General features: G+C 46.4%; 1 long non-coding RNA gene across 2 annotated transcripts; it reads right to left on the bottom strand.

Annotated features, from left to right (window-relative positions):
• Positions 1-18,407: 18,407 nt before the first annotated feature.
• On the bottom strand, positions 18,408-24,902 carry LOC145722772 (uncharacterized). Of its 2 annotated transcripts, XR_014147299.1 has the most exons (5): positions 24,136-24,902; positions 23,786-23,843; positions 22,138-22,248; positions 20,859-21,011; positions 18,408-18,649 (listed from the first exon to the last, which is right to left on the bottom strand). It is a non-coding gene; the product is annotated as an uncharacterized LOC145722772 (long non-coding RNA). The 2 variants fall into 2 exon arrangements; XR_014147298.1 differs by having other exon boundaries at positions 20,859-22,248.
• Positions 24,903-25,260: the final 358 nt, after the last annotated feature.

Genomic DNA, 25,260 nt, shown 5'->3' with positions numbered 1-25,260 from the left:
TGTATGGATTCTATTTGAACAAGATAAGTGAGAAGAGGCCTTATTTTCGAGACAATGGGGAAATGGGACTATGGACTATACATTTGATAACACCAAAGACTTCTCGGTCATTTAGTGTTATAATGGCATTATGATTATGTAGGGAAATGTGCTTATGAGGTATATAGGGACAAAATAGGATTTGCTTTTTAAGTAAAACTATGATGACGGCAGACCAAAAATTTAGTTATTTTGTGAAAGATGTCTGATTACCAGTGACCTCTCTGTCTATGGTAGAAGAATCTTATGACAAGCAATTCGTACTTCTGAAAATGAAAGAATAAAGGCATTTGCAAAAATTTTGAGAAGTTAAGGATAAGAATCAATGCCAAGAACACTCTAGTGAAACCAGTATATTTGTTTGTTGCTAGTGAGAGTATACAAGCACCAGAAGAAAATGTGGCAATAAGCAGCAAAAGTCTTAAAAGTGTTTGTTCATCTTCTCTAGCCCAGTCATTCACTGCTGGGAATTTACTCTGATGAAATAATCTGCAAGGGGTGGGGGAGCCTCTCACAGCAAGGGCCTGGCTCTTTGACTTACAAACTTTGGCTTGAGAGCTTGGAAAGCAAAGTGCTGAGAGCTGTCGCAACTTAGAGGCCCAGGCAGTGCTTTGGGGACTGCACTGGGATTACACGCACGTAGAGGCCTGTGTGCCTGGGCCCTGGGCAGTAGATGGCCTTGGAGAGGTGAGCTCTGCCCTCTGGGAAGGCACAGCTGGGCCGGCCAGGAAGTGGGGGGCAAGGGTGTTTCCAAGCTGGTACCATGCTGTCTTGGCCATTGATACAACTTCCTTGGGAATGGATTGTGAGCCTGGGTGAGAACTCAGCACTACAGCTTTCTACGGAGCAAAGGGGCACTTTCAGGGCTCCTGAAAAGGCCCTGTCCTCCCCAATTTCTCCCAGGAGCTCCCCTCTCCAGTCCTGGGACTCTGTGCTCATACACAGACAGGCTTCTCCCACTAGGGTGAGATTGTCAAGCCCTTTCCCGAAATCTCGGGTGGAGAAGGGGTGAGGTCATGAAGGCAGAGTATCTGGGAAGGAAGGAGGGCCTGTGCAGGGGAGAGGGAATCGGGTGAAGGAAACTCACTGGTGCTAGGTTCTTGACACACATTTATCGCACTGCCTCAAAACCTTAGGACAAGACATCGTATAAAATGTCTCATCACCGTTTCTTCACCATAGTCCCCAGTAGATATTCTGTCCCCATTTCACTGAGGTTCTGAGGGGCTGGTAATCTCATTAAGGTTACCGGCTTAGGTGTAAAGTTGAGATGCCAACCTTCATGCTAAGCAGGTTGTCTCTTTCTATGGTGTCCCCTGTGACTTCTCAGGACACCAAGGCTGACATTTAGAGGCTTGCACAGGTGAGCTCATTGCCGACCTCCTTGATTCTTTCCCCAGGATCTGATTTCAACCCCCACCCCCAAGGTGCTGGACCCTCATGTCCCATTTAAGTATGGCTTTAAGGCCTCAACCATGACTTGAGCCCAAGCCATTGGAACGGCTGCATCATATGGTAGATATACATTTTACTGTTTTCTTTTTGTGGTAAAATACACATAATGAAATTTGCCATTTAAATCATTTTAATGCATACAATTCAGTATGCTGTAAATACATTTATATTGTTATTCAACCATCCCCACTATCTAGTTCCAGAACTTTCTCATCATCTCAAATGAAAACCCCATACCCCTTAACAGTCATTCCCTGTTCCTCCCTGCCCCCAACCCCTGGCAACCAGTAATCTGTTTCTATAGATCTGCCTATTCCAGACATTTCATGTCAGTGGAATCTTATGATATGTGTGCTTTGTGTCTGGCATGTTTTCCCCAGTCAACCAAGTTGTAGCATGTATCAGCAAGTCATTCCTTTTTTTTAGCCAAATAATAATTCATTGTACAGTTGACCTTTGAGCAACTCAGGGGTTAGGGGCCCCAACTCCCCATGCAGTCAAAAACTCATGTATAACTTTTGATTCCCCCAAAACTTAACTACTAATAGCCTATTGTTGACCAAAAATCTTACCAATAATATTAAACAGTTGACTAACACATATTTTGTATATTAGTTGTATTATATATTATATTCTCACAATAAAGTAAGACAGAAAAAAAATGTTATTAAGAAAATCATAAGAAAGAGAAAATGTATTTACAGAACTGTACTGTATATGAATGGACCCATGCAGTTCAAATCCGTGTTGTTCGAGGGCCAACTGTATTCATATACCACCTTTTGTTTATCCATTCATGTATTGATGGAAATGTGGATTGTTGACACATTTGGGCTCTTATGAATAATGCTGCTATAAAAATTCATGTACAAATATTTATTTGAGTACCTGTTTTCAATTATTTTAGGTATCTACCTAGGAGTGGAATAGCTGGGTCATCTCATAATTCTGTGTTTAACTTACTAAGGAACCACCAAACTTTTCCACAGTGACTGTATTACTTTATAGTCCTACCAGCAATCCACAAGGGTTCCAACTCCACAGCCTCATTGTTGTTATTGCAATCCTGGGGGGTGTGAAGTGGTATCTCACCGTGATTTTGATTTGCATTTCCCTGATAATGAGTGAAGGTGGGTATATTTTCATATGTTTGTTGGACATTTGTATATCTTCTTTGGAGAAATGTCTATCCAAGTCCTTCATCCATTTTATTACTGGATTGTCTTTTTTGTTGGTGAGTTGTGAGAACTCTTTATATATGCTGGATAGTAGACCCTTACCAGATATATGATTTGTAAATACTTTCTCCCATTCTGCCAGTTGTCTTTTTACTCTCTTTTAAAAGTTTAGTTAATTAATTTTTAAGTTGAGGTATATTTGACAATTTTCTATATTTAAGATAATAAATTTAAGTACAATTTGATTCTTTGATATATGTTGCAAAATAATCACCACATTCAAGCTAATTAACATATCCACCTCTTCAGATAGCTACCACTTTGTGTGTGTTTGTGTGTGGGGGCGGTGAGAACACTTAAGATCTACCGTCTTAGCAAATTTCAAGTATTCAAACTAGTGTTGTTAACTATAGTCACATCGCTGTGCCTTAGATCTCCAATACTTGTGCATCTTGCATAACTAAAACCTTGTACTCCTTGACATCTCTCCATTTCCCCCTCTACCCAGCTCCTGGTAACTCCCATTTCACTCACTGCTTCTATGAATTCAACTGTTTTAGATTCCACATGCGAGTGAGATCAGATAGTATTTCTCTTTCTGTGTCTGACTTGTTCACTCAGCATAATGTCCTCCAGGTTCACCTATGTTGTCACAACGCTTTCAAGATTCTGTCTTTATCTTTCAACAGGTTAATTATAATGTGTGTCAGTGTCGGTCTCTGAGTTTATCCCACTTGGAACTTGCTGAGCTTCTTGGATGTGAACTTTCATGTATTTTATCAAATTTGTTAAGTTTCTGGCCATTATTTCTTCAAATATTGTTTTTGTTCCTTTCTCTCTTTTTCTGGGATTCTGTTATGCATGTGTTGGCACACTCAGTGGTGTCCCATGGGTTTCTCAGGCTCTGTTAATTTTTCTTCATTCCTTTTTCTTTGTACTCATGAGACTGGATAATTTAATTTGACCTATTTTTAAGTTCTCTGATTATCCTTCTGCCAGTTCAAATTTGAGTTGGTCCCTGCTAGTGAATTTTTCATTTTAGGTATTGGACTTCTCATTTCTTAGTCCATTAGGGCAGCTGTAACAGAATACCACAGGCCAGATGGCTTATAAACAACAGAAATTTATTTCTCACCGTCCCGAGGCTGAAAGGCCAAGATCAAGGTGTTGGCAGATTTGCTGTCTGGGGAGAGCCCACTTTCTGGTTCATGGGCTGCCATTTTTCACTATAATCTCTCATGGTGGAAGGAGCAAACAGACTCCCTGGGGTCTCTTTTACAAAGACACTAATCCCATTCATGAAGGCCCTCCTCCTCCAAATAGTTTCCTCCAAGGCCCACCTCCAAATATTACCACATTGGGGATTTGATTTCAACATACGAATTTGGGGTGGGGGGACACAAACACAAGTCTATAGCCTTCTTCAAATGTTCCGTTTGGCTCCTCTTTACATTTTCTATTTCCTGATTGATTTCTTTCTCTGTTGAGACATCCTTTTTCTGGTTTCTTTTCATCCTCTGTCCATGGTTTGTTTGTTTTTTTTCCTTTGAGTGTGGTAAAGAGTGTTAAGTTAAAGTCTTTGTCTAGTAATTCCCATGTCACACTTTCTGTTAATTTTTCTTTTCTGTGAATAGGCCATACCTTTTTGCTTCATTGCATGCCTAATACTTTGTTGTTGTTAAACACCGGGCATTTTAAATATTATGCTGTTGTAACCTAGAAATCGGATTCTGACATCTCCTCGGGGTGTATTATTGCTTGCTGTGAGTTGCAGTTACTTGTGTAGTGACTTTTAAAAATGACTTCCATGAAGACTATGCTTTGGGATATGTGGCCCCAATGTCTCTCTTCCTTTAGTTTAGTCATCAGGGAAACCTTGATAGGGATTTCTTGAGATACCATGAGCCAAGAGAGAAAAAAAAAAACAAGAAAAAAGGAACAAAATACCTTTCAGGTCTTTGCGGGTTATCTCTGTGCTGGGACATACCTTCGGTGCTTAACCAGGCCATTTTCAACTCTGCCTGAGACTTCACTCACTGCTTTTCTGAAACCTACAGGTCAGCAAGCGGTAAAAGCTTAGGGTCTTCTCAGGCCTCTTCTGAGCACATGTCCTTCCCTGGCATGCACAAGGCTTTCTAGATCCCTCATTACACGTGGGAGCTTTTCAAAACCTTTAGTCCCCAGTGTATCTCAACCCCTAGCTTTTCTTCCCAGGCTTCTGGCTTGTTTACTTTTTGCTTCAATTGTTATCCAACCACCCCCACCCCACCCCCCACCAACCCCAGGTGACAGGTGCTTATTCTTTGAGCAATATCCTCTGTATAGCCACATCTCCATCCTGAGAAGGTTCCAAGTTGGCAAAACAAAGGCAAGCCCCTTGCATCGATCCTTCAGGAAACCTCAGACAGGACAAAACTAACACAAGTTCTTGGGAACAAAGTCCACTCTGCTCCCAAGTACCCCACTGGGAATGTGGACTGGGAAAAGGGTAAGTTGGCAGCTACAAAGCCCTCCTATCACATTTCAGTGGCCTTTCTTTTTAGTTAAGCTCTTGCTTCCTATAAATCCTTGACTGTTTTCTAGAGTTCTGATAAGTTTGCTTCTGGCAACTTTTGCCAAGGTTTTTCAGTTTTTAGAGAGGGATAAGCCCCCTAGAATTTCCCACTCCATCATTTTCAGTGATATCACCCATATTTTACTTCTTAAGAAACTGCCAAGCTGTTTTCCAAAATTATGGTACCGTTTTAGATTTCTACCAATAGTTTTGAGAGTTCCAGGGTCTTCCCATATCTGCCAACACTTGGTATGGTCAGTCTTTTTCACTTTAGCCGTTTGTTCTGATTGCCTCTTACTCACCTTTTGTTGAGGGAGGGATGGTATGAGATGGCTGAACATGCAACCCTGACACTGGACAGATGAGATAGCCATTTATTAGTCACATATACTCATAGCCCAGGGGAAGAGGACACCATATGCCACGCAGGGCCACATGGAGATTGCACTCAGGAGTGGAGTGAACCTGCAGGGGCTGTGGGAGGCAGGGTTTGTAGTGACAAGAGGGTGGAGTGACCTTTGCTTCCTACAGAAGGATGTGATTGGCTTGTTTGAGTATTTTCATGGGCTACCAGGGAGATGAACTTGTTAGGTTGAAGACTGGGTAGAGTGTTGCTGGACCAGCTGATAGGGGACCTCCTGGGTAAGGAGCCTTTCCCTCTGGTTGGGGGAATACCTGGCAAGACTAAGGGACCCTGAATGAATAGATCATCTTGGGGAAAATTGACATCTTAACAATACCGACTCTTCCAATGCACGAACAAAGTATATGTTCCCGTTTATTTAGGTCTTCAGAAATTTCTCTCAGCAATGTATTATTGTTTTCTTTGTACAGATATTATGCATCTTTTGTTTTATTTATTCAAATTTCATTTTTTTGTTGCCATTAAAAGTGTTAGTTTTTAAATTTCAGTTTCTTTTTATGGAGCTTCCAGCAAGTTCAATAAGGCAAGAAAAAAAAAATGAAATCAAGCCAGACTGGAAAGGAAGGAATACTCTTGATTCTTAGTCCACTTGATGGTCTATGTAAAAATCTAGTGGAATCTACAAAATGCTACTGGAACTAATAAATGAATTTAATAAGTTTTCAGGATACAAGATAAAAGTACAAAAGTCAATTTTATTCCTGTATATTAGCAATGACTTATTTCAAATTAATATAGTAATTCTCCTCAAATTAAACTATAGATTCAATGCAATCCCAATTAAAATCTAGCAGGCTTTTTTGCAGAAGTTGATAAGCTCTTTCTAAAATTTACATAAAAATTAAAAAGCATCTAAAATAGCCAACATAACATTGAAAAAAATAAACAAAATTAGAAGACTAACGCTACCTGATTTTAATACTTTTTATAAAGCTATCTGATCAAAATTGTATGATGTTCACATAATAGAGAAATAGATCAGTGGAACAGAATAGTTGAGAAGTTAGACTCACATATATGGAGAACTAATTTTTGATAAATGTGTGAAGGTAATTCAGTGAAAAGTGGATAATTCCTTTAACAAATGTTGCTGGAAAAATTGGACATATATATGGAAAGGCAAAAACCCCAACATATACCTCACACCTTATACATAAATTAACAAAAAAATAGATCAGAGACCTAAATGTAAAATGCAAACTATAAAACTTCTAGATGAAAACATAGGAGAACATATTTGTGAGCTTGAGTTAGGCCTAAGACTGAGTAATTATGTATTTCCTACTTTTATATATAAATAATTCTGGTTTTTTAGTTAAAGACGGTAGATTGAATTTACACAATAGACCTCTGCTCCATATGGACATCCCACTGAAATTAAAATAAGTATGACTTTAAAACTGCAAAACATAGCAAATTAAACTCAAATAAAATAGAAGGCAGGAAATTATACTGATAGGAACAAGAAATGCACGAATGTAAAAGAAACATACACATAGTGAGAATTTGGAAACTCAAAATATAGCTATTTGGAGATTATGACATTGATAAACCCCCAATGATATTAAGGGGGAAAAAGGGAGGAGACACAAATAACCTGTAATGAAAAAGAAAATGTCACTGTGTATTCTTTTTTTGAAATAAAAATTGTGTGTGCTTAAGGTAAACAATATGACATTTTGATGTACATACACATAGTGAAATGATTACTACAGTCAAGCTCATTAACCTCTCCTCACATGGCTACCATTTTGTGTGTGTGGTGAGAGTACCTGATATCTACTTTGAGCAATTTTCCAGTGTTAACTATAAACACCATGCAGTACATTAGCTCTCTAGACTCATTCATCATATGTAACTGTAATTTGGTACCTTTTAACTAATATCTCCTCATTTCCCCCCACTTCCTTGTCCCTGATAACCACCATCGGACTCTCTTCCTCTATATTTTCGATTTTTTTAGATTCCACATATCAGCGAGTTCATGCAGTATTTTTCTCTCTGTATCTGACTTATTTCACTTAGCATAATTTCCTCCAATTCGTCCACATTGTCACAAATGACAGGATCTCATATTCCTTAGACATTAAAAATATCATCAGATGTTATATAAAATTTATGACAATAAATTGGAAAATATAGACATAATAGATAGATTGCTGGGGGAAAAAAAAAGCAACCTAGCAAAATAGAATGAGGAAGACAGAAAATCTGAAGAATTTAAATATTAAAGCAATTTAACGCATAACTTAAGACCTTCCTACAAAAACACTGAAAGCGTAGATGGCTTTGCTGATGAGATGTCCCAAACATTTAAGGAAGACATTGCAACCATCTCACTAACCCTTCCAGAGGACACAAAAAGAGGGAACATGTTCATGAGAAAAGGTTAACAGCAGGTCTGGACCCTTTCTTCACAGAAGTAAGCCTGACTGGAAAAATGACCTGGGGTTGCCTTCCTTAGAGTGTTTCCTTGGAAGATATGAAGTCAAGATACAAGTGGAATGCAGTGCATGGGGAATTGGTGATGGGCCCTCTTTACTGTGAATCCCCCAGTCTGTGTGACTGTGCCTGGACCCAGAGAGCTGTGAATTGGCATGAAGACCAGGACCCCCGAGTGCCTGGAGGGAAATCAAGGCAGTGGCTTTTCTGTGTTGAAGTGTGGTGGATTTGCATTGTGTCAGGTTAGCTGAGCTAGAACTGTTTCCCAGAGTTCCTGTCCCTGCATAGTTCCAGGTCCACATGGGCCACAGAGACATTTCACAGGAGACTGTGGAGGTGGACGTGGAGCAGGCAACATATTCTTTAATGCAATGCTCCGTTGGGGCCCACACAGCACACTTCCCCGCTGGCCCACTTGGTTGGTGTAGGCAGCGGCTGCTGCCAGATCCTCCTTTGGCTTCTCAGGCTCCTGGGCCAGGTACATGTTCAGCTCACCTGCTTCTCCAGGAGGTCACTTTCATTGTCAAAGCTGGAGGCTTGAAGACTGTGATAGTTCAACATGGGTTCCAGTCTGTTCTCATAGGCTCCAGTTCAAGCCTACAAGTCCCAGCTTGTCTTTGTTTCCCCCTCTTCACACCCAAACATTGTCTTCTGACTGCCCGCTCTGCTGACTTCAGGCTCCGGCAGCAGGCACAGAAGCAAAAGTTCACATAGCTTCTTTAACCAGCTCCCACATTGCATAAGGTCCAACTCCTCCAATAAATCCCTGTAATCGCCTGCAAGTTCTGCTTCTCTGATCAGATCCTGACTGATACACAAAGGCACTTTGATGTCATCTCTGGCAACCACGAATACTTCTGTGGGAGTGTGGGGTGGACAAGAAGCTACATGGACTAGCAGTTGCCGTGTCCTTCCCAGTGCACCCTACCAAGAGGTACATGCTGTTGACCTGTCTCATCACTGCTGATGTCAACCTTGGTCACTTGGTTCAGGTGGTGTCTGCCAATTTTCTCCACTATAAAGTAACTATTTTCATCTTTGTAATTAATGGGCATCCTGTTGGGGGAGACTTCTAGATTACTAATTTTTAGCAACCATTAATGGTTCCTTTCCTGCAACAATTTTTAGAGCAGTGCTTGCCAAGTAGTGATTTTCTATCTCCATCATTCCTTCTACATTTATGAATTAGAACACTGCTATAAGAAAGAGCTTCCCCCATTTAATTATATATTTAAATATTTAAATACTTATATCAGATTCCTGGATATTTATTTGACCATGTGGGTTATAACCCATTGTTTGTTTCTCAAATGTTCCCACATGTGGCCACATTTGGCCATTGGGACCCCTCCTCTGTCATAGGCTGATCTGTTGATTTCCTCTATTGTTTATATATTTGCTGTTTTATTGGCTTCTGGGCCAGTGATGAGCTCCTTTTCCTTCTAAATTATTGCTCTTTTTTTCCACCTAACTTTTGCGGACAGAAACTTACAAAATTGATTTTAAGCTTTCACTCTTGTACAATATAATAATTTAAAGTGTTGGGGAGAGGGATGTGTGGATAGCTCAGTCTGTTGGGCGTCCAACTCTTGATCTCAGCTCAGGTCTTGATCTCAGAATCATGAGTTCAAGCCCTGCATTGGGCTCCATGCTGGGCGTGTAGCCTATTTTAAGTGTCCGGGAGCAAGAATTCCTGTCCCCTTAAAGATCTTCCAGCTGGACTAAGAAATAAATTGGTATGAGTCAGACAAACAGGAGAAAACCAAATTTAATAGGCATACACACAGGGAATCCACGTAGACATAGAAATTCCAAAGACAGGCAAAATGAGGTATATATGTCATTCTGAACTAAGGAAAAGGGGATAGGGATCTGGGACCTAGATGGAAAGGAATGTACTTCACAGGACGATAAGAAGAGCAGGTTTTTGGTAATTAGATGTTTGCCCTACCATACAGATGGGTCACTCAGATAAAATTTACCTTTGTCAATAACTCTTATTCTGGGAAAGACCCCCAATTTAGATTCTTCTGTGTGATTAAAGGAGGATAAAAGTTTCTCTTGAGCTTGCAGGGTCTCAAGCGCCCTCAACTCAAAATAATCCACGTGTCAAAGTGGCACATTTGGGAGGGAGGGGGTCTGCCTTGAACCCCTACAAATGCTACAAATTTCCTTCTAAGCTCTGTTGTAGCTGCATTCCACAGATATTAATATTTTTGTTTTGTTTTGTTTTGTTTTGCTAGCATTCCGTTTAAATACCTTCTGATTTACCACAACATTCTTTCTTTGACCCATTCATTATTTGGAAGTGTTCTGATCAATTTAAAATATTTAAGAATTTTCCAGATTGTTTTTTGTTTTTGAGTTCTAATTTAGTTCCACTATGGCCAGAGAACATGTACTGTATGATTTCAATCATTTTGCATTTGGTAAGATATGTTTTATTGACCAACAAGTGGTCTACTTTGATGAATGTTACATGTACACTTGAAAAGAGTTTATATTCCAAGATTGTTTAGTATAGTGTTCTATAAATATCAGATTAAGTTGGTTGATAGTAATGTTAAAAGTATTCGTTTCTTATTGATTTTTTTTGTCTACTTTTGTTTATATCAATTACTGAGGGAGAGAGTAAAAATTCCTAACTATAATTGTGGATTTGTCTAATTCTCCATTAGATCTGTCAGTTTTTGCTTCCTAAATGTTGAAAGCTCTCTTATTAAGTGTATACACATTTATAAATATTATATCTTCCTGATGAATTGAAGATTTATCATTATGAAATGTCTCCATCTCTGGTAATAGTCCTTGTCCCGAAATTTACTTTGTCTAGCCACTCTAGTTCCTTCCTAGGTTCTTTATTTTTTTAAGACAATTGACTGTTTCAAACAAGTAAAAAAAACAATATAATGTGGAGTTTACAACATATGTGAGTTTTTTTCAAATGTAATAACAATAATATAAAGTATAGAAGAGAGTAAAAGTATACTATTTTAAGTTTCTTGAATTATATATGAAAAAGTGTAACAGTAATTCAAGGTGGCCTGTAATAAGTTGAAGATGACTATTGTAATCTTTAGAACAACAACCAAAAGTTTAAAATAAAGAGGCGCAGCTAAAAATCTAATAAAAGAGATAAAATGGAACTTCTAAAAAAGTTTACACTACTAGTCCAAAAGAAGGCAGGAAAGGAAGAAAAAAGAAACAAAGAATACATTGGACAAATGGAAAGTGAATAGAAAGATGATTTACAATATATACAATGTATACACTATATCAGTGAATGTAAATGAACTAAACACTCGAATGAAATGCAGGGCTTGTCAAACTGAATAAAGCAAGATCCAACTATGTGCTTTAAATATATGGTCTTTGGATATACAGAAGTAAAAAAACATGAGTTTTTTTTAAACGGTTTTTTAAAAAAACATGAAGATTAACTGTATGATGTCACTTATATTTGGAATATTAAAAAGCCCAAACCTAGAGATACCAAGAACAGATTGATCATTGCAGAAGTGAAGGGTGGGCAAAATGGGTGAAGATGGTCAAAAGATACAAACTTCCAGTTATAAGAGAAATAAGTCCTGGGGATGTAATGTACAGCATGGTGACTAAAGTTAACAATACTGTATCTTACATTTGGAAGTTACTAAGAGTAAATCTTAAAAGTTCTCTTGATGAGAAGAAAGTTATAACTACGTAGGGTGACAGATATTAACTAGACTTCTGTGGTGACCATTCTGCAATATATACATATACCAGATCATCACATAGTACACCTAAAAAGCTAATACAATGTTATATGTGTATTATAGCTCAATAAAACTGGGAAAAAAATTAGAAAAAATTTGGCCATTATTCCTTCAAATACTTTGCCCCAATACAACTCTCCTTCTAAAACTCTACTTACGTACATCTTAAGAATGCTAGCTTCAGGTCACTGAAGCTCTACTCTTTTGTTTTTCTCTGTGTACAGAAGTTTGGGTAGTTTTTATTAACCTTCCTTCAAGTTTACTTCAAGTTTACTAATCCTTTCTTCTCTACTGTTTGTTTTCCTATTGAACCCATTCTGTGAATTTTTAACTTCAGGTATTTCATTTTTTAGTTCTAGAATTTTAATCTTTTTCCCTTTTTCATATTTTCATTTCTGTAGTGGGACCCCATCTTTTCCTTGAATTTTTTGTGATTACTTTGTTTGCCAATCCCAGCGTCTTTGTCATATTTGAGTTGGCTTCTGTTGACTTTTCCTCCCTCTTTTTATGGGCTTCTTATGCCTAGTAAATTTTGATAATATGCTGGACATTGTTATGCTACATTATTGTGGGACTAGCTTATGTTGTTTTCCTTTAAAAAGTATTGTGTTTTGTTTATCTTTGTGGTGTCCCATCCAGTTCCTTTTCTTTTGGCTGTTTGGAATTGCAAATCCTTCCAATACTGTATACCTCAGGAATCTCAATACAGCTCAGTTTCCTAATTATTGTTCTCCAAGTGGCCTCACAGAGTCGTACTCTCAGGATGCCAGCTCAGTCTTTGGCTGAAGACTCAAAGGGACCACTATGCAAATTTCTATGTGTTCTTCTCTGCCCACCTCCCTCCTCTCTGTTATTCTGCCCCCACAGATTCTAGCTAGGGTAGCAGCTCTAAACCCAAATTCCCATTTATCCACCCAATAAAACAGTGGCCCCTGTTTCAGCAACGGTTTGTGGTTTGGAAGCTGCTTCCAGACAGAAGGTTGGGATGGATGTAGAGCCTACCATGTTTTCCTGTGTTCGAAGGTCACTTCATATCTCTTCTACAATGTGATAGTTGTCTAGGGGAGGAAGATAAATCCAATACCTGCTTTTTGTCATGCCTGGAACTAATAATCCTCCATTATACTTTTCCCATTTTAAATGTGATTGGAAACTCAGGGACCACCACACATGTGAGTAAATTTTCCTATACTAAGTCAGGATACCAAAACTAACAAGCAAATAAGTAACTTGAAGGAGGCAGAAACCATGCATGGAAAGAAAAACTTTAAAAAAGGAACCATTATTAATATCCTCATCCATGATCCAAGAACAGAATTTTGTATTTTAAAAAGGTGGGAAACCATTTTTCAGAGGAAAAAAACTCTTGCTTTTAGAAAATAAAAATTTGGGACGCCTGGGTGGCTCAGTCAGTGAAGCGTCTGCCTTCGGCTCAGGTCATGATCCCAGGGTCCTGGGATCGAGTCACACATCGGGCTCCTTGCTCATCATGGAGCCTGCTTCTCCCTCTGCCTGCCACTCCCCCTGCTTGTTCTCTTTCTCTCTGACGTATAAATAAATAAAATCTTAAAAAAAAAGAAAGAAAAGAAAAATTTGATCCCAGAAATATAAAGTTCAACAAAGGGATGGAAAATACAAGGAAAAAATTTAAATACATAATCCAGCCCAAGAAGTCTAACGTTTGAATAACAGGAATTTCAGAAAGAGAAAACAAAGGAGAAAGAGAGACCAAAGAAATAATTGAATAAATTTCCCAGAAACACGAGTCTCCAGAAAAATAACACACCTCCCTCATCAGGTACTCTGCATAATTTATGAAAATACACCAACACCAAAATACATCACAATGAAATTTTAGCATACTGAATAAGAGCACATATTTTATAAGATCCCAGACAAGAAGAAAGAAAAAAACAGATTCTGTTAAAAAAAAAAAAAAAGACAATCAATTAGAATGGCTTCAGTTGTCTTGATAATGACTCTGGGAAGGAAACAGACACCATCACAGTAATGGGGGAAAATCTATCCCCAAATTAGATATCTATATCCAACAAAGTTATCAATCATGTGTAAGAGAAAATTAAAGACATTTCAGGCATGCAAGTCCTCCCATGCTTCTGGTTTCTAGAAGCTGCTATAGAATGTGCTGATAGCACAAGGGAAACGATCAGGAAAGAGAACAACATAGGATCTAAGACGATGCTCCAGCCCAGGAGTGAGCAGAGGTGGACCCAGGATGATGGTCAAAGCCACTTGCCAGGTACAGGGGCACCTGTCCAGACTGGAGCGGGCCTGGAGGCTCCAGGAGAGAGCTCTCAAGAAGTTCAGGATGCAAACACATTTAATATGTTTTTTACACAGTCAAAAGGAGATTTACCTAAGTGGAAAAAAAGCTTAGGGATGAAATGAGTGATGAGTATGTAGAGAAATAGATGGCAGTCATTACCGCTAGTGCAAACAAAAGGCTGTTCTAGAAAAGGAAAAGTAATTATGGCACCACATGTTCATCTGTGAATACCATTTACATAGACATAATGATATAACTCCTGAAGAGCAATCTAGCCAGAATGACAATAAAGCTGCATATATGGGGAAGATGAGGGATTATAAGTGGGTATGGGGGCTGGGGAGAGAGAAAGAAGGGACGTGAGCTAAATTTTCATCTTGCACTGTGGAAATGCAATAAAGAACTTAAAATGAAACAGTCCAGAAGTAGCAATATAAATATCCTATTTAAAGATATGAACGTTAATGCCTACAGAATCAACTAGAAAATTTGACCAGGACATGGAAGGACTGCTATTCTTGATATAATTCTTGTACAGTTTCTTACGTCTCTACTCTGAATGCATGCATACCTTTGATGACCAACAATAAATTTAAAACAAATAGCACTGTGATGAGCACTTCTAGGCAGAAATTTTTTTATTTTTAAAGATTACTTCCAAAGGCCAGATTCCTAGAAATGAAAGTATTAGGACAATGGTGTACCCTTTTGGAACTTCTTGCCACATTTTGCCAGACTCTTCTCTAAAGGGCTATACCAGCTCCCTCCCAGATGCATCTCCTCTAACTTGGACTTGCTTGGTGCTCTGGCGTGTTGCTCTGGGCTCTGGGTGACACCGAATGTTGAGCATCTCTGCCCCCAAAGCCTGACGTTTGACAACTAAGCTGTGGATTGCAGGACCCCAGGGGAAAGAGGGAGCCTTCTCAGAGGCTACTTGAAGGAGGCTTCTTAGAGAAGGTGACACTGAAACTGGATCTAAAAGAATAAGGAAGAGTTTCACATGTCGGGGAGTCAGGGAAGGACTTCCGGTGGGAAGTGAGAGAAAGATGTCTCACGGATTTTTTTTACGTGATGGTCGGTCAGGGGTAGCCACAGAGGAGTCCCAGGAGAGGCTCGGGAAAATAAAGTTTATTATACTCACTGGTTCTAGGGACAGGAGGCAGGACACATGGAAAAGATACCAGTGTGGTCAGAAGGCAGAGGACAAGAGTGGGGGGAAGGTCTGGGCCAGAGCCTTTTCTTGGGGTGTCCTCAGGAAATGGTGAACAGTTTAGAATGGGCTGGTTTGGTTCTAAGCTAGAGGGGTGGTCCCTGGTTGTGGATCACCTGGCCTGGGATGATTAAGGCAGATGAACCTTGCCTCCTGGGCTTTGTGGGCCAGGTCGAGAACCTACAGGCTCTGGAACAGTTAGTTTGCAGTTTGCATAACAAAGGCATGCTCTGGCCTGGGCCCTTTGCCATCTCCATGAATTGGCTAGCCCCAGGAGGGTCAGTCTCCCCAGCCAGGAAGATTTTTTTCCCCCCGAAGATGCCAAAACCTCGTAATACACGGAGAATAAAAAAATGTAAATACAGAAGCCAACTCAAATTAGGAAGGACAGAGCAGAGGAGGCTTAAGGAGAAGCCAATGACAGGAACGCCAACTGCCCTCTCTCTCCTCCTCCCCGTCGCCTTCTGAGTGTGTGTTGCCTTCATTCACCCAGACCAGCTTCTCCCCTGGGTGGAGACGTGGCAGCCTCCGCTCCAGGACCAGAGGCAAAGCCAGGTCTCTATGCTCTGGGTAAAAGGAGCTCCCATTTGACCTGGCTCCAGTCAAAGTCCCGCCACACCCCCTTCCCCGTCCCCTCCGCCTGCATGCATGCTTCCAGATCCCTCTGACCAGGGCTGGCTACTGTGATTGAAACAGCAGGTGTCAAAGGCCTAAATCTGTGGCTGGTTGGGGTAACTCAAGGGCATAGCTAAGAACAGACCCCCTTCTAGGTCTTGCCCTTGGCCTTCCTTCTGCATAGAAGGCTCTTCCCCAGACAGAATGGCTCCCTCTCTTGCTCTCCCTAGGTCTCTGCTCAAGTGTCCCCTTCTCAATGGGACCTGTGCTGCAACTGGTGCTCACGGTCCACGGAGCTGGCCTTCTGTTTCTCCACATCTCGCTCCGCCGCCTGGCTCCCATGCCTGTGTGCGTCCCGTCTCCCCCTCCCCGCGCTAGGATACAAGCCCGCCGGGGCAGAGCTTTGGTCCGAGTTGCGGATAGCTGTACCAGCGGTGCCTAGAACGGCGCCTGGTGCGCGGCGGGCGGTCGGCAGGCATGCAGATCTTGTGGCAGAAGGAAGCAGTGTGTATAGGAGAATTTCCTCAAATGAAAGAGAATAGCACAAACTTGGTGCGGGGGTGTCGTGGAAGAAAGGAGATGCCCTGGGGCGCCTGGGTGGCTCAGTCGGTTAAGCGTCTGCCTTCGGCTCAGGTCATGATCCCAGGGTCCTGGGATCGAGTCCCACATCGGGCTCCCTGCTTTGCGTGGAGCCTGCTTCTCCCACTCCCCCTGCTTGTGTTCCCTCTCTCGCTGTGTCTCTCTCCATCAAATAAATAAATAAAATCTTTAAAAAAAAAAAAGAAAGAAAGAAAGGAGATGCCCTGAGTGGTGTCTCCTGGGGCTGGGGGTCTAGGAACGCCACACCCTGAGCTAGTAAATTCTCCTTGGGCTTCAAGGCATGTGCCCTATTGGGAAGGCTCCTTCCACTTACTCCTCCCCTCCCAGGGACAGAAGCCAGTATGGGCACTGGGGACGAGAGGTGGGCAGTAAGGGAAGGGCGGGGGCTGTGCCCATAGAAGCAGTGGATAGCCACCTAGCTGGCCCCTTGCAGGAGTCAGTGGTAAAGCCACATGGATTTCTGGACACCTGTTCTGAGACATTCCTCTCTCATGGACAGAAAGCTGTCTTGGGACCAGCTGCGGATGGGGTCATGGTGGGGAGGATGGTCTCATGTTAGGGCTCAGAGTGCTCCAGACAAGCCCCCGTGCACATGGGAGCAGACTCCACCCTGGCGAAGGGAGGACAGGTAGGAACAAAAGTTAATGAGTGGTATCCCTCCCGGTCCTCTGCCCTTGCTTTGTCCTGCTCGAGAGGTGGGCTTTCATCCCTGCGGCTCCGGTGAAGACACAGAGGAGCTCAATCCTAAACACCCACCCCCTAGAAGCCTAGCTCCAGGGGCTGTAGAGCTCTCTACTTTGTTCACAAACGTGTCCCAAGTGTGTGGCCTGGGGTGGGCCCTTCAGTGATATTTGTGGGACCATGGGAAGCATCTGGGCTTGCTAAGCAACCAATCCGAAAGGAAGGTTGAGTATCCTTTGGGGTGGCCCCCGAGGCCATAACGTGGTCAATGCACCTTCTTTTCAGAAGACCACTTTCCAGCAACAGGGTTGCCGGGGATGGGAGAAGTCACCTTGACAGCGGTCAGACCCTGTCTTTGGGGGTGCTGTGGAGGCCTTTCTACCTTATCTCTGGTGAGCTCCAGGGGCTCTGCTCTCACAGATGCTTCTCTTTCCAGGCTTACCTGTCAAAGTGTGGACACTGCTGCTCACCTGGTCCTGGGGAGGTTCTGTTAGACTCACCCTCCTGCCCCCACCCCAAAGCTCACAGGACCCCCAAGTTCCTGACCTGCAGAGGTGAGAAAGAAATCTCTCTGAACACAAGCAACCCCCAGGACAATGATCTTCAGGGGAACCCTTCGCTTGTCAGTAGAGGTGAACTACACCCCAACAGTCCTCTGACTTCATCAGCACCTGAGTCCCCTGGGAGCTTGTGAGAGACCCAGATTCCTGGACCCGGGAGTCTGCTTCTCTAACAGCTGCCCCATGGGACTGGGAGAGTGAGGGCGATTCTTCAAAGCTTTGCATCAAGTGGAGCCAATGTGTCTCGGCCCCTCACCAGGAAGCTACTCCGCCTGGAGCTGCAGCTGTGGTTCACCTTGCTTCGGGGGGCCTCTCAGGCAGCATGTGGGGTGGAGACCTTGGTCACCCCCAACTGGAGGGTGGGTGTGTCCCAGGGAGCTGCCTCCTCCTAGGCCCAACCTTTAATGCCCGCTGTGCTGAGGGAACCCCCAGCTCTAGGACCAGGGATCCCCACACAGAGGGGAGGGTAGGAGGCTGAGTAATTGCCCCCAAAGATACCCAGATCCTAATCCCTAGAGCCTATTAACGTTGCCTTATATGGAAAGAGTCTTGGCAGATGTGATTCGATTAAGGATCTTAACATGGGGAAATTATCTTTGAGTGACTTTATAAGCATATGGGGCAGAGGGAGCTTAGACACAGAAGAGGAAGAGGTGACGGGACCACTGAGGCAGAGATTGCAGCAACGTGGCCACAAGCCAAGGGATGGATGCCTGTGGCCACCAGAAGCTGGGGGGGGTGGTGGGGGCAAGGAACAGATTCACTCTTGGAGCATCCAGAGGGACCCAGCCTTGCCAACGCTTTGACTTCAGCCCAGTGAGACTGATTTCAGGCTTCTGGCTTTCAGAACTGTAAGAGAAGAAATGTGTTTTTTTAAGTCCCCGGTTTGTGATCATTTGTTATAGCAGCCACGGGGCATCTCTTCCGGGAAGTTGTGGCCTGGTGTCCAGGCTGCTCTGTTGGCTGGCTGGTGGAGGGGACCAGCAGGGGCCTAGGGAGGAGTCATCTGGGGGTTGAACCCAAAGCCAGCAGCCCCGAAGACCTCCATGTCCCCTCAGGGTGTTGTTTTTGGTTATCTGACAAGCTGGGGGCCACCCAGACCGGCCCCAGAGCAGACATCAGCCTGTTGGCACAGCTGGATACCAAGGTCATTTGCAGCCCAGTTCCCCAGAATCCTGGACCAGGTGGGTGAGGCCCCTGGGGCAGCCTAGGCCGGCCTGAGGGATTGCTGAGCAGCCTCAGGCAAACTGGAGGGGGGTTCGGGGGGTAGTCACAGCTTGCGCTCAGCATCCTCCCCAGATCCTGAGTGGGCCACGACCCCCAGCCCTGGAGCCCGGGGTCCCTCTGTGGCTCCTTCCACTCCAGGCCCATCTGGACATTTCACATTTCCGGGCCTCCACATCTGCCTTTAGCCTGGACCTCCTTGAGGCTGAGACTGTCCCCTCTGCAGCAGGAGGGTAGAAATTGGTGCTCATCACGGGATTGTTGGCCCCTGCACATGTCTGGGCTAAGCAGGCCTTGCTGCCTGGGGACACAGGAGTGCTAGGCACCTGGCATGAGGACCAGGCCTGCCTGCCTCCTCCCATTCTGGGCCTGAAAGGCAGGGTCAGGTCTAATCGGGCTTCTGCATCCACTACCTCCCAGGGATGGGGTGAGCCTGAGTCTTTGTTGAAAGAGTAGTCCTATAGACCCTGAGAAAGCTGATTTATTCAGGAAAGTACCAGAGGCAGATCTGGGCATCAGCAGGAGGGGGAGACCCTAGAACCCAACTCTGTGAAGACTCCCTGGACATCTCCTGGACCCTGCTCAGGGCTCCTGGTACCATCTGCAAACTCCTTCATTTCTTGGCTCAGGCCCCTGATGCCCCTTCTATCCCCTCCCCCTTGCACACAAACACTTCCGAGGCTGCCTTTCTGTGCACTCAGCCTCCACCTCAAACTTCTCCTGTGGATTCGCATAGCCATGCTCCTTTCCTGCAGGACATCCAAGCTCTGGCCTCAGCCCACTGGGCCCTGAGCCTTGCTGGGCTCTTCTGGGCAGGGGCACAGACTGGACCCAAGGCAAAGGGCATTCATTGCTTGGGGTAGATGAAACCCAGCGGGTAGACAGCAGGCCTCCCTGGTCGGTGGCTGATAGGCTATCCCCAGGCCTGTGCATCTCCTCGCCATCCTGCCCTCTCCCCACTCGGCCCTGGCTTCACATGCAAGCAGGCCCGAGCATTGAGATTTCCCGTGCCCAGCTTAGCAAGCCCACGGGAAACAGTCCCTACAAAAGTCCCTGAACGGTGGGACTTTTCCTCCTGGGTTGAACCTCTGCCCGCCTCAGAAGCCATAGCTTTGGCAGGGAATAGAATTCTCTGAGTCAGCCTTTGGACCTGGGCCCTGAGCCCATGGGTGCTGGAAAAGGTGATCTCGCTGGGACCCCGTCTACCGAGAGTGGGGCCAGGGAGATGCCCTAAGAGGGAGTGGATGCTGGGTGGGCAGAAAGAGCTAATGCCTCACCAAAAGATGCCTGCATCTGCCGCAAACTCTTCTGTCACCCGTTGGCACCCCCCACCTTCCCGCTGCCAACAGACCGCCCAGATCTGGTTACGGGGCTGCACCTGGCCTCCAGGTGCGCCATCTGGGCTACAGAACCTCACCAGCACTTGCCTCGGCCCCAGCGCACCAGCTTTGTTCCTTTGTAGGGACCAGACGGAGCCAATCAAGTCTTGCCAGGGGACCGTCCTCACCTTCCCCAGCTGGAAGAGGCAATAGGGGGCAGCAGGACAGGGAGAGACATGCCTGCCACGTGATACTGGAGAATTCAGCCTCAACCTCGCTGATCTCAACGTGAGGGGCCGTAATCCTGCTTACCTGCCTGCACTGGGGTGAGGACAGCTATGGAAGGATGCTTTGCAGGCTGAGCGCATTGCTGTAATGTGAGGGGGCCAACGGGCCTCCCGGGCAGTTCCCCTAAAGTGACACTGAGCTTGGAGAATTTCCCCGGGGCCAGGGTGTGGTCCCCAGATAGGCAGCTGCAGGCAGGATTGGTCTGTGCAAACCAAATGCCCACCTACCTGTTCATTTTCAGTGCGATGTACACTGGTCCATGAGAGGCCACCGGCAGAGGGCGTTCGGGAGCTTTCTCTGCCCTGCCTCTTGCCTCTCGGCGGAGCTGGGAGAGGCAGCATTCCTCTTGGCTTCCCCGGCTGATCAGCATCCTGCTCAAGCTTAAAAATTCTATATTTCAGGCCTAATGCACTCCCAGGGGAGTAAGACTGGAGGGTTGAGAGTTCTGAAATGCTTCCCTCAGCCCCACATAGGCCAACAAGGTTGCTCACGAGTGTCCCTGACCTGTTCCTGAGAACGGGAGGCCCTGAGAGCGGGAGGCCCTGGAGGGTCCCTCAGAGCACACCAGGCCTACCAGCCTGTGTGTAGGGAGGTGGGGAAGGGGCTCATGGCAGCCACCTAGCCCTGACCACTGGGCCAGGCATACGGGGGGACCCCACACCCCACAAAGCACCGAATCAATGAATGGAGTTTTGCATAATCGATGTTATCCTTTGCAGGTGCTATACTTAAATGGCACAGATAATTGGAACATGGTCCTCAGAGGAGGAGAGAGCCCTGGGGTTTGGGGTCATCAGGGAGGCTTTCCAGGGGACAAATATGGGCCTGGGGCTGAGAGAATGGGGCGCAGCTGAGGGTGCTTGTGGGCAAGGCCAGTGTGGTGTTGGGAAGACAGGGTGTGGCTGCTCTGCCTGGAGCCCACGATGATCTTGGAATTCCCCAGGGCTTTCCAGATGCCAGAGAGCAAGGGTGGAGTGGGCTGTTCCTCCTGTCTCGCTCCTTCTGCACCAGCCACAGCTGGGAAGCCCTGGGTGGTGCCCACAGCCAACTGACACATTCTGCCTTTCCCGGAGATCCGGAGGTGGGCTGAGAGGAGTGACGGAGAGGTGTCCTGGGGCTGTGCCTTCAAGACAGGAATGGAGGCAACAAAAACGGCCGCACCCTCCCCCCCCAGCTGTTGTGCAAGGAGAAAGGCATGTCTCCTGTCAAATTTCAGGGCCAGTGGGGACCATTTTCTGGTCACAGGTCAGCCCCAGCAGCTGTCCTCCCCGCTGACCCAGAAGATCTAAAGTGGGGAAGGTGGGGGAAGCGTTTCGCACTCATGGTCAGAGAGGAGATGCCCTCACCCCAGTTTACAGACAAGAAAACCGGAGCTCAGAGAATGGATAAGGCACGTGAAGGGCCAGGCAGGTGGGAGCTGACTGGGAGCAGCCTAGGGTGGGAGGAGGGGCTGGATGGGCCCTGGATGGGAAAGGGCCGACCTCGGGGGCAGGTGTCATTACTGACCTGGAAAATGGCATCTGAGAATCCCAGAGTTTGCCGGCCGTCAGGGCAGAGAAGCCGACGTGGGCTCAGATGGGGGTGCAGCAGGTCGGGGGGGCGGAGCCTGGCTGTGGACTGGGCCAGAGGGCAGGGTTGGTCAGGGGGCAAGGCAGCAGGGCCAGAGTGGACGGCCCAAGGAGCACTGCCTAGATCTAGCTCAGAGGCCTCTGAGGCTATCTGGGCCCAGCCTCATCACCCTTGGCGTTGACATCCCAGAACCCCTTCCAGGCATGTTCCATGACCCCCGTTGGGACACCTCAGTCTCTCCCCTCTCCATAAGCGCGGTCCAGTCTCAACTCACTGTTGACCCTGCCGACGAGTCTCTCCTGGGTTGAACCTCTGCCCGCCTCAGAAGCCATAGCTTTGGCAGGGAATAGAATTCTGAGTCAGCCTTTGGACCTGGGCCCTGAGCCCATGGGTGCTGGAAAAGGTGATCTCGTTGGCACCCCGTCTACCGAGAGTGGGGCCGGGGAGATGCCAGAAAGTATGTCCTGAATTCCTCAGGATCCTGGAGCAGGTTGGCCAGTCACCGGACACCAGCCGAGACACAAGTACGTGGTGGGCCGCCCTCACTGACAGATGTGGGGGCAGACAGCCGACAACCAGGGGCAGGGCCAGAAACACGACGGTAACTCTCACATCTGTGATGAAGGAGAGGCTCAGTGTGTCGACAGCAGAGCTAAGAGGCGAGGCGTCTCTGAGCTGGGGATGCAGGGAAGGAGGCTACTATGATCTGCAGGCATCCCCGAGCAGAAGGATGGCCTGGGACTGTCTCAGGACACAGTGGGGAGTGGCCCAGGCCGAGTGGGACAGGTTGCTGGGCCCGGCATCCCACACACCAAGGACCTGGTGGCAGGTGTGACTTTGTTCTTAGAGCCATGGGAAGCCACCAGGAGACTCCTAGCAGACGTGTGTGGTAACCGGTTTGCCTTTGGGAAACCCGCTCTGGCTGCTGTGGGCGGAGGGGATTGGAGAGGTCCACACAACACTCCAGGATACCTGGGCGAGGTCACGGCAGTCCTCTGGTTCAAGATGATGTTCTTGAGAGGGAACAGGAAGTGGATGGATTTGGAGTGTGGAATCAAGTATGCTTGGGGGATGAGGAAGCAGAAATGCCCAAGTACAGCCTGCATCCACTAAGGGGGCGCTCAGACAGCAGCGGCCTCGGGGCACAGTGGGGAGAAAGCCGTGAGCTCCGTGGGGTAGATGTTGCAAAACAGGTGTGAGGGGCCAGTCAAGGTGTGGGGGGAGAGGGCAGGTGGGCAAGATGTCTCAAGGGTTTGGCTACTCAGAAGAGGAGCCCTGGGCAGATGACACAAGCCCGAGAGTCCTCGTGGCACCAAGGACACTTGTCTGAACATCCTGGCTCTCATCCCAGAGTCGGAAGAGCTGAGTTGAAGTCCACTCCATCACATAATTGGCTGGGCCACCCAGACACCCTCCCCGAGGGAGCTGCATCTGCACTTGGGACTTGAGCCATCACAGGGGTGCTCCTGGCTCCCACACCTGCACCTCCCGCCCCCAGCCTCAGGCACATGCCCGGCTGCCCCCAGACAGTGCGCCTAGGTGTCCTCAGGCACCCCCACATCCCATGGCCCCAAATGAAACTTACGTGGTCTCTCCCACGGTCTGCTCCCGTTCCTCCTGCATCCTCTCTGAGGGGTGATGTCCTAACAGCCAGAAACCTAGTTAGACCAGGGCTGTACCAGGCTGCAAGGTACATATAAATCACCTGGAGGTCTTGTTAAACAGCAGGTCTGACTCAGCAGGACGGGGAGGCCAGATATTCTGCGTTTCTGATAAGCCCCCAGGTGCTGGGGCTGCTGCTGGTCTGGGGAGCACAGTTGGAAGCTGTGGTGTTTCTAGGCGCTTCTTCCCTCCCTCCCCTCCCACTCTGCATCCTGCATACTTCCCGAATCTGTCCCCAGAGTTCCCCTCCTACCAAGTCCCACTGTCTCTAACCTAGATGGTTGCAGCCACTTCCTCAACCAGTATTCCTTTGGTTCCTGTTGCTGATGGGTGTTCCCAGGAGAAATCGAATGTTCCACGATCAGGATGACTTATCCAGTCACCTTCGCCGAAGTAGACAACAGGGGGAGGGTGGGTCCAGGCCTCCACCCTACAGCCAAGGCAGGCTGCAGGGTCCAAGGTGCTTCTCACCGCTGACGCTGTGCATGGGGCTGGGGGATGCCACGGAGCAGACTCTGGATGGACTGCCAAGATCCAAGCCGGGAAATGGACTCTAACAGTAGGCTTGGGGGATGAGGAAGCAGAAATCATCCCATCAATCCCAGGGGGGCATGTCTGATGGTGGGCCAAAGCAAGGAAGAGCCAAGGATGAGGCCCCACTCCAGAGGAAGGGAGGGAGGGAGGCCCTGACTCCCAGTGCTCTAAAGCAGTGGTCTCAGATTTTCAGCGTGTGGGCTAAAATCCTAGCCACAGCTCCCGAGATTCTGATTCTGTCTCCCTGGGGGAGCCATTATTTTAAAAGACAAAACAACATACAAAACTGACTCGGATGATGGGGATGCCCAGGCTGAGCGCGGCCGCTGCTCTGGGTCACTGCTGTCAATGGCCCCACCTGGAGGCCTTCGGGGGAGTTACATGGTGCTCCTAAAGGAAGGCTCCCAGCGAATCCCCTTAGCCTCAGGATCGGCTTGCTACAGAACCTCTTTCAATATCTCCAACAACCCTCTCCACGAGGGATCCTCCTCTCCACGTCACTGATGGTGAAAGAGAAACTCAGAGAGTGGAGGTGACGGATCCAACATCACACACCTGGAGGGTGGAGGAGTCAGGGTTAGATCCCAGGTCTGTCTGAACCCCAGCCCTGTCATGCAGGCCAATGGCTTGTAAATCTGGTTGGTAGGCAAAATCACCCAGGGAACTAGAGGGGAGGACTTCAGGATCAGCCAAGGCATGTGGCTACTTGCCCTCCCAGGCAAAGGTGCCGCACAGAATAGTCAAAGGAAAGAAGACCATGACCCCACCCCCACCCCCCAGGGCAGAGTCTGGGCCCGGAGCTGGGGTGGGCTCTGGAGAGCCCTCCCTGCTAAGCCAGATCTTACCCCATCAGTTTCTGGATCA

Source organism: Leptonychotes weddellii, chromosome 7 (assembly GCF_054177405.1).
Source record: "Leptonychotes weddellii isolate Sample4059 chromosome 7, ASM5417740v2, whole genome shotgun sequence".
Taxonomy (NCBI): domain Eukaryota; kingdom Metazoa; phylum Chordata; class Mammalia; order Carnivora; family Phocidae; genus Leptonychotes; species Leptonychotes weddellii.
This window is presented reverse-complemented; position numbering and strand designations above follow the sequence as displayed.